Here is a 14,397-nt window from a genome sequence, read left to right as displayed (position 1 = left end):
GTAACACCCAAAAGGAAGAGAGATAGACCCATTTATAAGTATACCGATCGACTCAGAATCACTTTCTGATTCGATTTAGCTATGTCTGTCTGTCTGTCCATGTTAATTTGTGTACAAACTACAGATTGCAATTTTCATCCGATCGTCCTAAAATTTGAAATTGGAAAAAATCGGTTCATATAGCTTCCATATATATGTTCGTCCGATTTGCAGTAATAATGCAATAAAATAGTCATTTGTTAACTGATTCTGTCGAAATTTGGCAAGAAGGAAATCAGTTCAGATTTGGATATAGCTCCCATATATATGCTCGTCCGATTTGCAGTAATACTGCAATTAAATTGTCATTTGTTAACCGATTCTCTCGAAATTTGGCAGGAAAGATTTTCCTATGACTCCCAATATAACTGGTGAATTTTATAGAAATCGGTTTGGATTTGGATATAGCCCCCATATATATGTTCGTCCGATTTGGAGTAATACAGCAATAAAATAGTCATTTGTTTACCGATACTCTCGAAATTTGGCAGGAAGGATTTCCTTATGACTCCCGACATTACAGGTAAATTTGGTGAAAATCGGTTCAGATTTAGATTTAGAATCACAATATCTATAAAGTTTGATCGAAATCGGTTCAGATTTATATATAGCTCCCATCTCCCGTCATATGTCAACCGTAGTTATTACATTTTGAACATATTTGCTTTGCTCGAAATTTGATACAGTATTTTTAATAACCTCTCTGAATAGATGTAGGGTATAATATAGTCGGCACCGCCCGACTTTTGCCTTTCCCTACTGGTTTTTTAAAGCCTTTTGAATAAAGAAATCCTATCTTCTCTTCTTATATGTAACAAGTAATAAGGCATTAAGTTCGGTTGATACGGGATAACTATGAGTACCACACAGGCTGTAACTTTGAGCTCCGACTACCGGACGCATCGGCAGGTTGCGGATGGTGGAAAGTTCCGTTTTTATGCGGAGAAGCAGCAAATGCGGCCGCGGGCAGTCACCGATTTTCGAGAGGAGAGTCATGTGGCACAGGCTCTTCATTAAATACTGAGTGCCAATGATACTGGAGATGACAAGGCGAGTTATTGACGCCTTCAAATAACCAATGGTCAACATCAGCGTCTGTTCGCAGGTTAGAGGGGGGGGGGGGGGGGGGGGGGGGTCAGAAGGCGAGCGTCGGATCTTGGAGAAAGCGGCTCGCCACAACGAGGGATACATGTGCAACCCCACAAAACCCATGCGGTTGGGGCGCAGGGTTAGGGCGCAGGGAACGCCCCGGAAACAATGAGAACTACTATGAGAAACAAGGGAATAGTTAAAACGGACCCCCCAACGTTGACGACCCACGCAAACAAAAAAGGACCATGATTTGCACCTGGAATGTCCGCACTCTTTATAGAGAAGGTGCAGTATACGCGCTGGCGGATGTATTAGAGAAGTACAAGGCAGATATTGCCGCCTTATAGGAAGTGCGATGGATTGGGAATGGAGTCACTACAACACTAAACGGTGACGAACTGTACTATAGCTGCCATAACACAAGGCATGAATTTGGCTGTGGATTTGTGGTTAGTCGGAGACTAAACCACCTTGTATCCAGCTTTTCTCCGGTGGATGAGAGTCTAACCACAATCAGCTTAAAAGTCATATTCTTCAACATCTGCCTTATTTGTGCCCATGCCCCGACGGAAGACAAAGACGAGCAAACCAAGGATGTTTTCTACAAGCGCCAAGAGAGAGAGAGAGACCGCTGCCCCGCCCATGATATTAAAATCGTTCTAGGTGATTTTAATGCGAAAATGGGGAAGGAAGATATTTTTGGAGCAACAGTCGAAAAGTTTAGCCTCCATGAGATAACGTCCAGTAATGGGTTGAGGCCGATAGATTTCGCTGCGGCAAAAAACAATGTAGTTAGTAGCACCAGATGCCAACATGAATATATTCACAAAGCCACATGGCTGTTACCCGATCAAAACACGAGAAACCAAATTGATCACGTTGTGATAGATTGAAGGCATTCATTCAGCGTGTTAGATGTACGATCGATCCGTGGAGCGAATATAGATTTGGATCATTACCTTGTTGCAGCAAAGGTTCGCGCCTCGTACGATCTGCCCACTCCATGGAAAATGCCGCGAAATTCGTACTTGGGTACCGGAAGCCTCCTCCAAGAAACCCATGGTACGACCAAGAGTGTCGAGATGCTACTGAAGCTAAGAATGCGCCATATAGAGCAACCCTGCAATCAGTAGCAACGCGCCAGATGAAGGAGAGGTATCGGGAGAAAAGGAGAGAGGAGAAACGTCTATTCCGCAGAAAGAAAAAGAAAATGGAAAGACGTGAGTGTGAGCGAATTGAGATGTATAGGAGTCAGAATGAAGTCCGGAAATTCTACCAAAGAATTAAACATCAAACCGATGGCTTTGGTGCAGGCACATCCTCCTGCAGAGACAAAGAAGGAAATCTGGTAACTGAAACAGATAACATGCTGAGGATATGGATACCGCAGAACACATCCTGATGATGGTATAGAATGTTTACCTCCTAGTCAGAATGCGGTCCGACAAAAGAACAACAAGGCAGCAACGTTCGACTAGTGGAACAAGTATTCTGTCACAGCCAATTAAAGAAAATAAGTAAGGTCGACCGGATAATAAGTGAACAAGGTAGCGTATGATGTATGGGATATGAGAGCATAATTATCGAAATATAAACATACGCACCCATGTCCAAAAATTGTACAAAGAAATGGTTGATGCAGTGTCAGAAGTTCTCGACGTATAATGGAAGTTAAGAACTTTAATGCATCTTTTCTCCCACTGGACCATAAGCGTGGACATACCACGTATTTCTAAGGTGTTATCGAGACCATGAGCAAACTGCCAAGGCCGTAGATGATCCGGGCGCCTTTTGGTAGGATCCTGAAGTTGATCACGGCGGTATTCTGAAACAAGTAAAAGCTTACCAAGTTCGGCTGAGCCGAATCTTGGGAGCCCACCACCATGGATACTGCTAAAATATGAGAGATATATCTGGTTATAGACCGATATGCACCGTACTTTGTTGCTTGGAAGTCATAACGAAACACCACATGGAAAATTTCTACCAAATCGGACAAAAATTGCGGCTTCCTGGGGCTCAAGAAGTCAAATTGGGCGATGGGTTTATATGGCAGCTATACTAGGTTATCGACCGATTTGAACCGTACTTGGCACAGTTGTTGGAAATCATAACAGAAAATTACACGCAATATTTAAAAAATTGGGGCTTTGAGGGGCTCAAGAAGTCAAATCGTGATATCGGTTTGGAGCGTAGTTGACACAGTTGTTGGAAGTCATAACGGAATACTACAAATTGGACAAAAATTGCGGGTTGTAAAGGCTCAGGAAGTCAAATCGGGCGATCGGTTTATATGGGAGCTATACTAGGTTAAAGACCGATTTGAACCGTACTTGACACAGTTGGTGGAAATCATAACAGAACACTACATGCAAATTTTCAACCAAAATTACAAAAATTGGGGCTTACGGGGGCTCAAGAAGTCAAATCTTGATATCCGTTTGGAGCGTAGTTGACACAGTTGTTGGAAGTCATTAAGAAACCCTGCATGCAAAACTTCATCCAAATCGTACAAAAATTGCGGCTTCCAGGGGCTCAAGAAGTCACTTCAGTTTATATACATGCGATGAGATCGGTTTATATGGAAGCTATATCTAAATCTGTATCGATATAGTCCATTTGCAATCCCCAACGACGTACACAAATATAAAATTTCAAGCGTCTAGCTTTAGCGGGCCAACAAAATTCCAAATTTTTTCATGAATATGCCATTAAGGAACAGAAAAAAGCCCTTACCCTAATTTTCAGAAACGCCAGATCTCAGAGATGGATGGTGTGATTTAAGAAAAATTTTGTGTGCTCTCATATAGTACCCTAAGAATAAAAATTTGGTATCCAAATTTCGGATGGGGTACCTAGAGGGGCCGCCCCACCCTAAAACCTACCAAACATATATTTAGACCAATCACGACAATATGGGACTCAAATGAAAGATATTTAGGATAAGAAAACGTATCTGATATCCATTTATCGGAGAAAGTATTAGGGGGACCACCCCAACCCACAAAACACCCCTAACTCGGACATATTTATCGACCATGGCAATATGGGACTCAAATGAAAGGTATTTGCGAGTAGAATACGAATCTGATATCCAAATGTGGGACCACGTTTCTGGGGTCCACCCCTTCCCCAAAACACCCCTCAAACTGGATTTATTACTGACCATAGGAATATGGTGTTTAAATAAAAGGTATTTGAGTATAGAATTCGAATCTGATATCCAAATATGGGACCAAGTATTTTGGGGGCCGCCTCCCCCCAAAAACATCTCCCAAAGCGGACAAATTTACGAAGTAAAGCACGAATCTGATATCAATATTCGCGAAAAGTGTCTATGGGGCTACCCCACCCCCACAACATTACCCAAAAAGAAAGTATTTGCTGACTATTGCAATATGAGGCTCAAATAAGAGGGTTTTTAAAGTAGAACACGAATCCGATATATATTTTCAAGGCAAACTCACAGAGTAGCCGCCCATCCTCCAAAACACCCCCCCAAGCCGGTCATGTTCGCCGACTGTGGAAATTTGGGAGTAGACCACGTATCTGATATCAACATTAGGGACCAACTTTCTAGGGGACGTCCCACCAGCATAACAACCTCCAAATGGGATGAATTTGGTCACCTAGACAATTTGGGTCTTAAAGAGAGTGGAACTAAATATTTATAGTTTTTAGGGCCAATACCCCAAACCGGACATATTTTCTGACTTTTGCAATTAGGAGTTAAAATGAGATTACCGATATTTACCGAACATGTCAATGTGGAGCTTAAATGAAAGGTATTAGGTGGTAGAGCATCTATCCCTTTCCCAAAATACCCCACAAACAGCAAATTTTCACTGACCATCGCAATATGCGGCTCAAATAAGAGTATTTGGGAATAGAATACGAATTTGATATCCAAATATAGAACCATGTATTAAGGGCATCACCCTTTCCCCAAACACCCCCAAAGGGTAAACATTTTTCGAACATGCCAATATGTGTCTCAAATGAAAGGTATTTGAGATTAGAAAATGAATTTGATAACCCATTTTGGGGCCATGTGTTTGGGGACGCCTCATCGTGTCAACTCCCCTAAACCAATGGCAATATGGGGTTTAAATAAATGGTATTTGCAAGAAGAGCATGATGCTGATAGGTTTTCAGGGCCTAGTGTCTGGGGACCACCTCACCCCCGAAAACACCCCTAAATCAGACATCATGAGAATATCGGGCTGAAATAAAATATTTTAAGAATGGAGTACACCTTACACCCAAACTTAAATTCGTAGACCAATAAAGATCATATGGGATTAAACTGTTAGTCAAGCGATATACTAATTTCGTAGGATGGTATTTCACTAAAAGCTCTTTAATTGTCGAAAATAAATATTCCAAGGATAATTTTGTTCTATATAAACTAAAAGAAGGCGCGGCGGAGCGGGCCCGGGTCAGCTTGTAATAAATAATAATTAAAAACAAATATCAAAATTAAATGTGTCTTTCAAGAAACTCAATTTCGAATATCCAACAAAACCGATTAAAAGGCAAAAGTATTTGTTTTGACACATTCTGCTTTAAACTGTTGTGTGAAAATTTAAATAAAAATTTAGCAAGCGTCCTTCTTAATAGGATTGGATCAAAAGCTGGAAGTTAAACAGAGGAATATTAGTCTTTATGTGCTTTGAATTCTATGATTTTAAATACTCGTATTTAAAGACTGTGGATTTTGCTAGAATTTTTTTTCAACAACATACAATATTTCCAGGTTGCATACTCCCTATAACATACTATGCTCCATTGTTACTACACTATTTTGTGTAGCTGACTTTTATAGAATTTACATATGTCCAAGTTCCATACATCACTGACTGACGTTTTCCTCATTCGGCCACAGGAGTTTAAACTGTGCGTGTGTCTGTGTTGAGTGTTTGTGCCGCCAGCTATTATCCTTCCATTTCTATTGACATGTGCTGTTTAACTAGTTTATATGCTTGATTGCGTCCAATGAATATCCAGACGGGTGTTAGTGTGCTCGAGGAGAAGACATTGTTCCGTTCATGGCAATGCTAACGATGCGCATAACGAATAAATGTGGTATTCGTCGTTGGACCACAGCTATGGAAAGGACAAAAATACAGAATGGTCGATGGGAGCGTGCTAAAAGGCTGCATAGAACATTCGCTTGGAAAACCCAAACATTTTATAAAATTTAAAAATTAATTCTTCAACTTGTCTTCATGGAAGGAAATATGTTGCGTTGTGATTATCATCAAAGTAAGTATTTTATTTGTGGTTAGGATAGTTTAGTCGGTTCATTTCAGCTAGCCTTAATCTAGTTGTACTTCAAAGGTGTTATCTAAAATGCCAATTAATATTCCAAAATATAAAGTAAAGTGCAAATATTATCGTATTTCAATAGTTTATTGTCCACATAGATTTATATTGACATGGAAAATGGCGCTGTGGACAAAATAAACATTTGTACATATGTGGATCTTGACTTTGTGTACGCAAAATGCTAAGTTTGGTATTTATTCCTATTCACTTTAAAAATTTTGATTCTATTTCTTCAAAGTTCATATGAACAAGCCTGATTGGAATCAAGCTACATAAATTGCCCTTCGTTTCAAAAAATTAACACAGATTTAGAAGACAAAAAACCTTTAAATGTCAGCAAAAAGTGTGTTGGTGCTAAAAGCATTCCTGTCTCGGGATTTCATTTTCGACCACAAAAAATCATCAGCAGGCGATGACAAATGGATCATGGTGCTTTACAACCATTCCAACTAGAGTATGTTGTAAAGCAAACATCTGAATTTGAACAGTACTCTTTAGTCGACTTATTTTATAAGGGCAATAGAAAACAAGTAAAAAGGCGTTAAGTTCGGCCGGGACGAACTTTGGATACCCACCACCTCGGGTATATATGTAAACCACCTTTCATCAAAATCCGGTGGAAGTTGCATACCTTATGTCCCAACTCTCTGTCCCACATTTCGACGATATCGGACAATCAATGCGCCTTTTATGGCTCCTAAACCTTAAATCGAGAGTTCGGTCTATATGGCAGCTATATCCAAATCTGGACCGATCTGGGCCAAATTGAAGAAGGATGTCGAGAGGCCTAACACAACCCACTGTCCTAAATTTTGGCGACATCGGATAATGAATGTGGCTTTTATGGCCCCAAAACCAAAAACTGAGAGATCGGTCTATATGGCAGCTATATCTAAATCTGGACCGATCTGTGCCATATTGCAGAAGTATGTCGAGGGGCTTAACTCAACTGACTGTCCTAAATTGTGGCGACATCGGACAATAAGTGTTTCTTTTATAGGCCCAAACCCTTAAATCGAGAGATCGGTCTATATGGCAGCTATATCCAAATCTGAACCTATCAGGGTTGTCGATGGGCCTAAGACAACTCACTGTCCCAAATTTCAGCAAAATCGGATAATAAATGTATCTTTTATGAGCCTAAGACCCTAAATCGGAGGATCGGTCTATATGGCAGCTATATCCAAATCTGAGCAGATCTAGGCCAAATTAACGGCGTATGTTGAAGGGCCTAACACAACTCACTGTCCCAAATTTCAGAAAATCGGGTAATTAATGTGGCTTTTATGGGCCTTAGACACTAAATCGGCGGATCGGTCTATATGTGGGCTATATCAAGATATAGTCCGATATAGCCCATCTTCAAACTTAACCTGCTTATGGAAAAAAAAGGATCTTTGCAAAGTTTCAGCTCAATATCTCTATTTTTAAAGACTGTAACGTGATTTCAACAGACAGACGGACAGACAGATTTTTATGCTGATCAAGAATATATATACTTTATAGGGTCGGAAATGGATATTTCGATGTGTTGCAAATGGAATGACAAAATGAATATACCCTCTTCGGTGGTGGGTATAATAAAGCAAATCTTACTTCCCTTATTCAAATCCAAGAAGGAAGATGCCCACGGATTCCAACCGCTGAACCATCCAGATCGCTTTAAAAAGTCCAACGACATCCGCTAAATCAGACAGGTTCTGAAAGAAATGAGAATCTAAAGTGGAACTCCTTCTGACTGCCAGAGTAGGACATACACACAGAAGGTGTTCTATAGTCTCTTCTTCTTCGATGTACTCCAAGCTTCTGCAAAAGTCGTTACCGGCAACCTTTAGTCTGTCAGCATGTTTTCCGATTAGACAGTGACCTGTCATGACGGGCACAATGACTGAGATGTCTGTTTTAGACAGTGACAGCAAAGCGGTAGACCACATCAAGTCTAGACTAGGCTACACGGTATTGGAATGCTCACAGCCGCCTCTTTCTGACTATTTTTCTGATCTATCATTCGCTGTCCTTCAGGCCTGGTCAAAAAAAAATTTGCTTACATGTCGCTAGAGGCATACCCACAGATTCCAGTATCCCTGGAATGTGTAGGGTAGTTTCTAGTCTCGCAAGCTCGTACACTTTACAATTCGCTGGGATATCTCTGTGGCCCGGCACCCAGAACAGGTGAATTTTGAACTGTTCAGCCATCTCGTTGAGAGATCAAACAGAGTCGAGGGCTGTTTTTTGTTCAGAAATACGTTCTCCAGGTATTGAATTACTGTCTGGCTGTCTGAGAAGATATAAATGCGAGTCGTCGTAATGACATTATATCTTAGCCATTTCACCACTTCTTTAATTGCAAGGATCTCCGCTTGATACACACCGTAGTGGTCGGGTAACCTTTTGATATGACAAGTTCTAGATCTTTAGAGTACACACCAAAGCCCACCTGGTCGTTTAGTTTGGAACCATCCGTATAGAAGTCTATGTAACATCTGTTACCAGGGATATCGTAGTTCCAATCGGTTCTATCAGAAATAGCGGTACAGTACTTTTTTTTTATCAAAAAGCGGCTCAGGTAAAGTGTAATCCACACTGCCTGGAACTTCGGATATACTATATAGGATAACACAGAATCCGTAGCCGCCACATGACCAATGAGAAAGCTCCCTTAACCTCAAGGCAGTGGTCGCTGCCATTTGAGTAGTCTCAATGTCCAGAGGCATAAGAGGTAGCGTTAAATTCAGTGCACCAGATGGAGTCATCCTCAGTGCGGCTGTGATGCACAAACAAGCCATCCTTTGGATACGCTTAAGTACTAAGCAGTATGTGGACTTTTGAAGCGCCGTCCACCAGATCACAAAACCATATAGCATTATAGGTCTGACAAAAGCAGAATATACGCAATGCATGACGCGCGGTCTAAACCCCTAACTTTGGCCAATGGTATAAGACAAGAGTTGCCCCTCCTGTCTTTTTCTAAATGTAGGATTTGAAGTTCAATTTTCTGTCCAGCAAAACACACAGGTATTTTGAGCTTTCTGCAAATGGAATATACTCTCCACCCAAGGAGACAGGTTCCACTGCACTCTGATGTATATCTCTTAGAGTGCTGGGAAACTTTCCCTCCTTTAAACTTCCCTCCTTTGTCATCGTCATACGCGATACATTTTTACACCTTTTTCTTCCAGAGACAATAATATATTGTTAATGGCAATATTCCAACACCTTCTTGAAAAGTTCCTCTGCTGACCTATCGTTTTAGATCCACAGATCCCAATCCTGCCTTAATGCATCTTTTAGTAAGTAAGTTATTAATAAACTTTTTTTACGGTGGAGTTGATGACTAGAAACTCCAACTTCTTCATGAATGACGTCGTTTTTACATTATTGAAAGCACCTTTAATGTCAAAAAATGTTACCATTGTATATTCCTTGACAACGAGAGAACCCTCTATGTAGCCGACTATGTCGTGAAGGGCTGTTTTAGTGGATTTGCCTTTATTATATGCATGCTGCTGCCGCGACAGGCGATCTCCAGGAATCTTTGTCCTAAGATATGTTTCTATCAACCTCTCAAGAGTCATCAGCATAAAAGATGACAGACTAATTGGACGAAAATCTTTAGCCTTCGTGTAGTAGGGTTTTCCTGCTTTCGCAATGGAAATGACCTTCGTATCCCTCCATCCCACAGGTGTATATGACATTCTGATACAAACAGAGTATATCTTCCAAAGCCAGGGAACCAATCTATCAGATACAGCTTTTAATTCAGACAGTGATAGATCAGGGCCTGGTGACTTTAAGGAGTCGAAACTTCTTATCGCCCAATAGATTTTCGGCTCATACACAATTTCCCTAATAACCTTCAACGAATGCATACCAGTGACAACCTCTTCTGGCGCCACGTTGTCCGTTGGAGAATTTCCCTGAAAATATGTATCAATGAGTAGTTCTAGTGTTTTTTAACATTCTTTGACTTCTGAATATAGCCCACCGTAATAGGTTTTAAGGACAGAATCTTCCTTAGCCTAGAGGCCTCAGATGTATCCTCCACGGAGCTGCAGAATTCTACCCAGTAATTTTTCTGAGCTCCTCTTAGCTCGACCTTATATTTTCTTAACTCAGTTTTTTAGATGTCCCAATCGTGTGGTGCTCTAGTGGCTTTTGCTATGTTGAAGAGTTTTCTGCAATCCTTCCTTCCACCATGGCGGTCGCTGTTTGCCCTTGGCTTGGCACTAGGGTGTGCTGACACAAGCGAGTCATTCAGGGCTTTCGTGATCCGCTTGACCACTATGTCTATATCCTTTGTAGTTTCCACTTCCTTTTCTGGTCTAGAAGCGATAGACGTGCAGAATTTGTGCCGAAATGTATCCCAATCCTCTTTTCATCTGTTAAGCCCAGGGACCACTTTTTTGCAAACTTCGAAGTTATGACCCAAAGCTTTATCTAAATATGGCAGCTATATCTAAACATGGTCCGATATGAACCATCTCCAGCTCAGATTTTGGTGGGTCTCCTGCTACTCATTTTTCCAAATTTCCGCGAAATCGGTTAATGCGGCAATTGTGGGCTAAAAACTTAAAATCGGTAGATCGGTCTATATGGCAGCTATATCGAAATACAGTCTGTTTTGGACCATATTCGGTTCGAAAATCATTATGCATAGTAAAAGTCATTTTTTTCAAATTTCATCGAAATCGGCAAAAAAAAATGCGGCTTTTATGTATTTTTGGCTGCTTTTTCCGTACAAGTCCGACCAGAGTGCAGCCGTATAGAAGTCTTTGTAACTTGGTTCTATCAGGAATAGTGGTACAGTACTTTTACTCAAAAAGCTTTTCAGGCAATGTGTAATCCACACTGCCTGGAAGATAAGGCGTTGTATCAAGGATAACACTGTGTCCGTATGGGCCGCATGACCTTAAGGAAAGTTCCCTTAACCTCACAGCAGTGGTCGCAACAATTTGTCTAGCCACAATGTCCAGAGACATTAGATGTAGCATTAGATTCAGTGCATCAGATGTTGTCGTCCTCAGTGTGGCTGTGAAGCTCAAACAAGCCATTCTTAAGATTCGGCTGAGATTGAACAGTAGGTGGACTTTTAACGCGCCGTCCACCAGATCACGACACCATAAAGCAATATAGGTGCGACAACTGCAGTGTATAACACGCGTTTTAGTGGCCCAACTTTTGCTAATGGCTCTCTTGCTGTTGTATAGGGCAAGAGTTGCCTTTCTTGATCTTTCCAAAATTTTTGATTTTAAGCTCAATTTTCTATCCAGCAAACCCCTAGGAATTTTCCGCTCTCAGTAAATGGAACATTCTCTCCTGCCATGGTGACAGATCGCCTGTCTGTTGCCGAGACAGGCGATCTCCAAGCATCTTTGTCCTAAGATATGTTGCTATTAACTTCTTTAGACTCTTTAGCATAAAGGATGTGTGGAAGGATTTCCCTGCTTTTGGAATTCAACTGTTGATTCACCATCAGGGCCTGACGGTTTAAAGGAGGCGAAGCTTTTATCATTTTCAAATTTTTCTCTGATGTTAGGCAGAAGATAATTTTATTTCACATTTTCTTGTTTATTTCTCTTTCGAGACGAGCTCAATGATCGTAGATTTTTTGCAGGATAGCCAGAGATTACAACACACCATCCACTATGGGACGCGTTTCGTCTTTGGTTAGAAGACTTTTGAACCATATTAAAATTGACGCCAAACAAACAAATGTAAACAAAATTTCGCGCACTTTTTTTCTAAAACAAGCTAAAAGTAACAGCTGATAACTGACAGAAGAAAGAATGCAATTACAGAGTCACAAGCCGTTGAAAAAATTTGTCAACGCCGACTATATGAAAAATCCGCTATTACTTTTTGGGCAACCCAATAGATGTGAAGGCTTCAAGGGCCATACATTGTGGTAGGTCGTACTTATATCGAATACAACGTAAAGCACGACACTAGCACAAGTTTGACAGCTTTCACACTAGCTGTTCTCTTCCACAGCATGTGTTTTTGTAGTGATAGACTTATTTTCTATATGACTACCTTGGTTCTATGGCATACACATGTCATTTGTGCACCTTTTGGAAAATTTTTTGTTGGCTTTGAACGCTAAAGAATGGTAAAGGCATCCGCTGCTGCTCCGTGTGTCCAAGTTCGAATCCCGAATTTTCATTTTCAAGTTTTTCGCACCATAGGGCTAAGATAATTTTATTTCACAGTTTCTTTCACAATTTCACAGACATGAATTCCCCAACAACCTCCGACGAATGCATATCAGTGACATCCTCTTCAGGCGCCACGTTGATCTTTTGTAGAGTTTCTCGGGAAATGTGTGTCAACGAGTAGTTCCAGTGTTTCCTCACTAGGCATTGTCCATACATTCTCTGACTTCTGCATGTATCCTACCGTATACCGGATATAGTCTTCTTTAGCATTGAGGCCTCAGATGCATGCAGCATGAAGCTGCAGATGTACAGGTTATTGGGTTTCGGATAGTTGATTTTGAAGGATAGTCTTTGTAAGTCTATATAATTGAATGAAAGTTAAGGACTAATAAGGGGCTTGTTAGTCAAGTGTGTGAATTTCCAATAGCCCAGTATATTTTTCGCAATTAAATGCTTTACTCGAAATATTAATGCCTCAGTGAGCTTGAACTTTAATATTTACAACAGATGACAAATTTCGATAGGTATATAGCATAAAGCTAGTCAATCAGTCATACAGAATACTGTAAATCCATTTCATTTGTATCTCGAATGCAAGTCGCATGCTTTGCATTTCCATCATAGTCGATATGACGTATGTGTGTATGTGAAACATGCATGCTTTGATATGTGTGACGTAGAACGGTGTCCTTTTGGCTCACAGAAATCTTGCAGTTTTGAATTTCTTCTGTGCTGCTCAATGGTTGCATGCTCTTACGACGTGTTTAGAATAAACACAATTGCAATTTAAAGATGTTCGAACGGTTTCTTTACGACTCAAAGTATCCCTTTGAGCAGAAAGGATAACAACCAACGAAGCGAGCTAACGACTTTTAAGTGAGCAGTATCTTCAGTCAACAGACACACACACACACACACTCACATACACTCTAATGCACATTCGTTGATGTTCTTGGGATATACCGTCTCCAGCCACTCGAAACGAACCGCATACCCCTGCTGGCATGCACCAGGCCCTTTTGCTCAGCTAACCAGCTTTTTATAAAATTTTGGTTATACTTGCGTGAATAAGTAAATCCCCCTCAAAGTGCTTGTTGTTGGTTGGTGGCATCACTCTCTTCTATCTCTAAAAGAAGTAATGCACCAAACAGAGGACATATCCCAAACGAAAATGTGGATGACTACATATGTCTATGCATACGTTCACATATGCCAGGATGGACGGATATATCCACACTGCCAGTCAGCCAGGTTTAGCCTTAGAGCATGGTAACTTTGTGTTTTGAGTGTGGTGGTGGCTAGAAGGCAACCATTCGTTTTTAAGCGATTTTTTGCATACTTTCAAATCCCTGAGGTAGTCTATTACAACGGCTAAAATGACATTTGAAAGTTAAGTCAATTTCCAGAGGATAAAGACCGGTTACATATTTGCAATAAGGAAAACAAATTGCGTAAAAAACGAATGCTTTCATGTTGATAAAGTAACGTTCGAAAACTGGGAATTTATCAAATTTCGAATATTCCGACTTGCACTTGGGCATCCCCCGTCCACCTTCATGCTGTTGAACATGGTTTCTTTGTGGCATTCCTGGGACATGAAAGGCTAACCAGTGGCTGGCCTTTTGCAAAATATTCATACAGTTGCTACATAAACTTATAAAAAAAACAGAGAACCCAAAAATAGTTCACCACAGTGATTTGCGATTTAAACCTTCGTTTATGTGTAGGAATTAGTTTCTTGTGTCGTGATCTGATTATACTTTTAGTACTTACCCTGCTGGCA

The sequence above is a fragment of the Stomoxys calcitrans genome, chromosome 4 (genome assembly GCF_963082655.1).
Source record: "Stomoxys calcitrans chromosome 4, idStoCalc2.1, whole genome shotgun sequence".
Classification (NCBI taxonomy): domain Eukaryota; kingdom Metazoa; phylum Arthropoda; class Insecta; order Diptera; family Muscidae; genus Stomoxys; species Stomoxys calcitrans.
Note: the sequence above shows the minus strand (reverse complement) of the source record.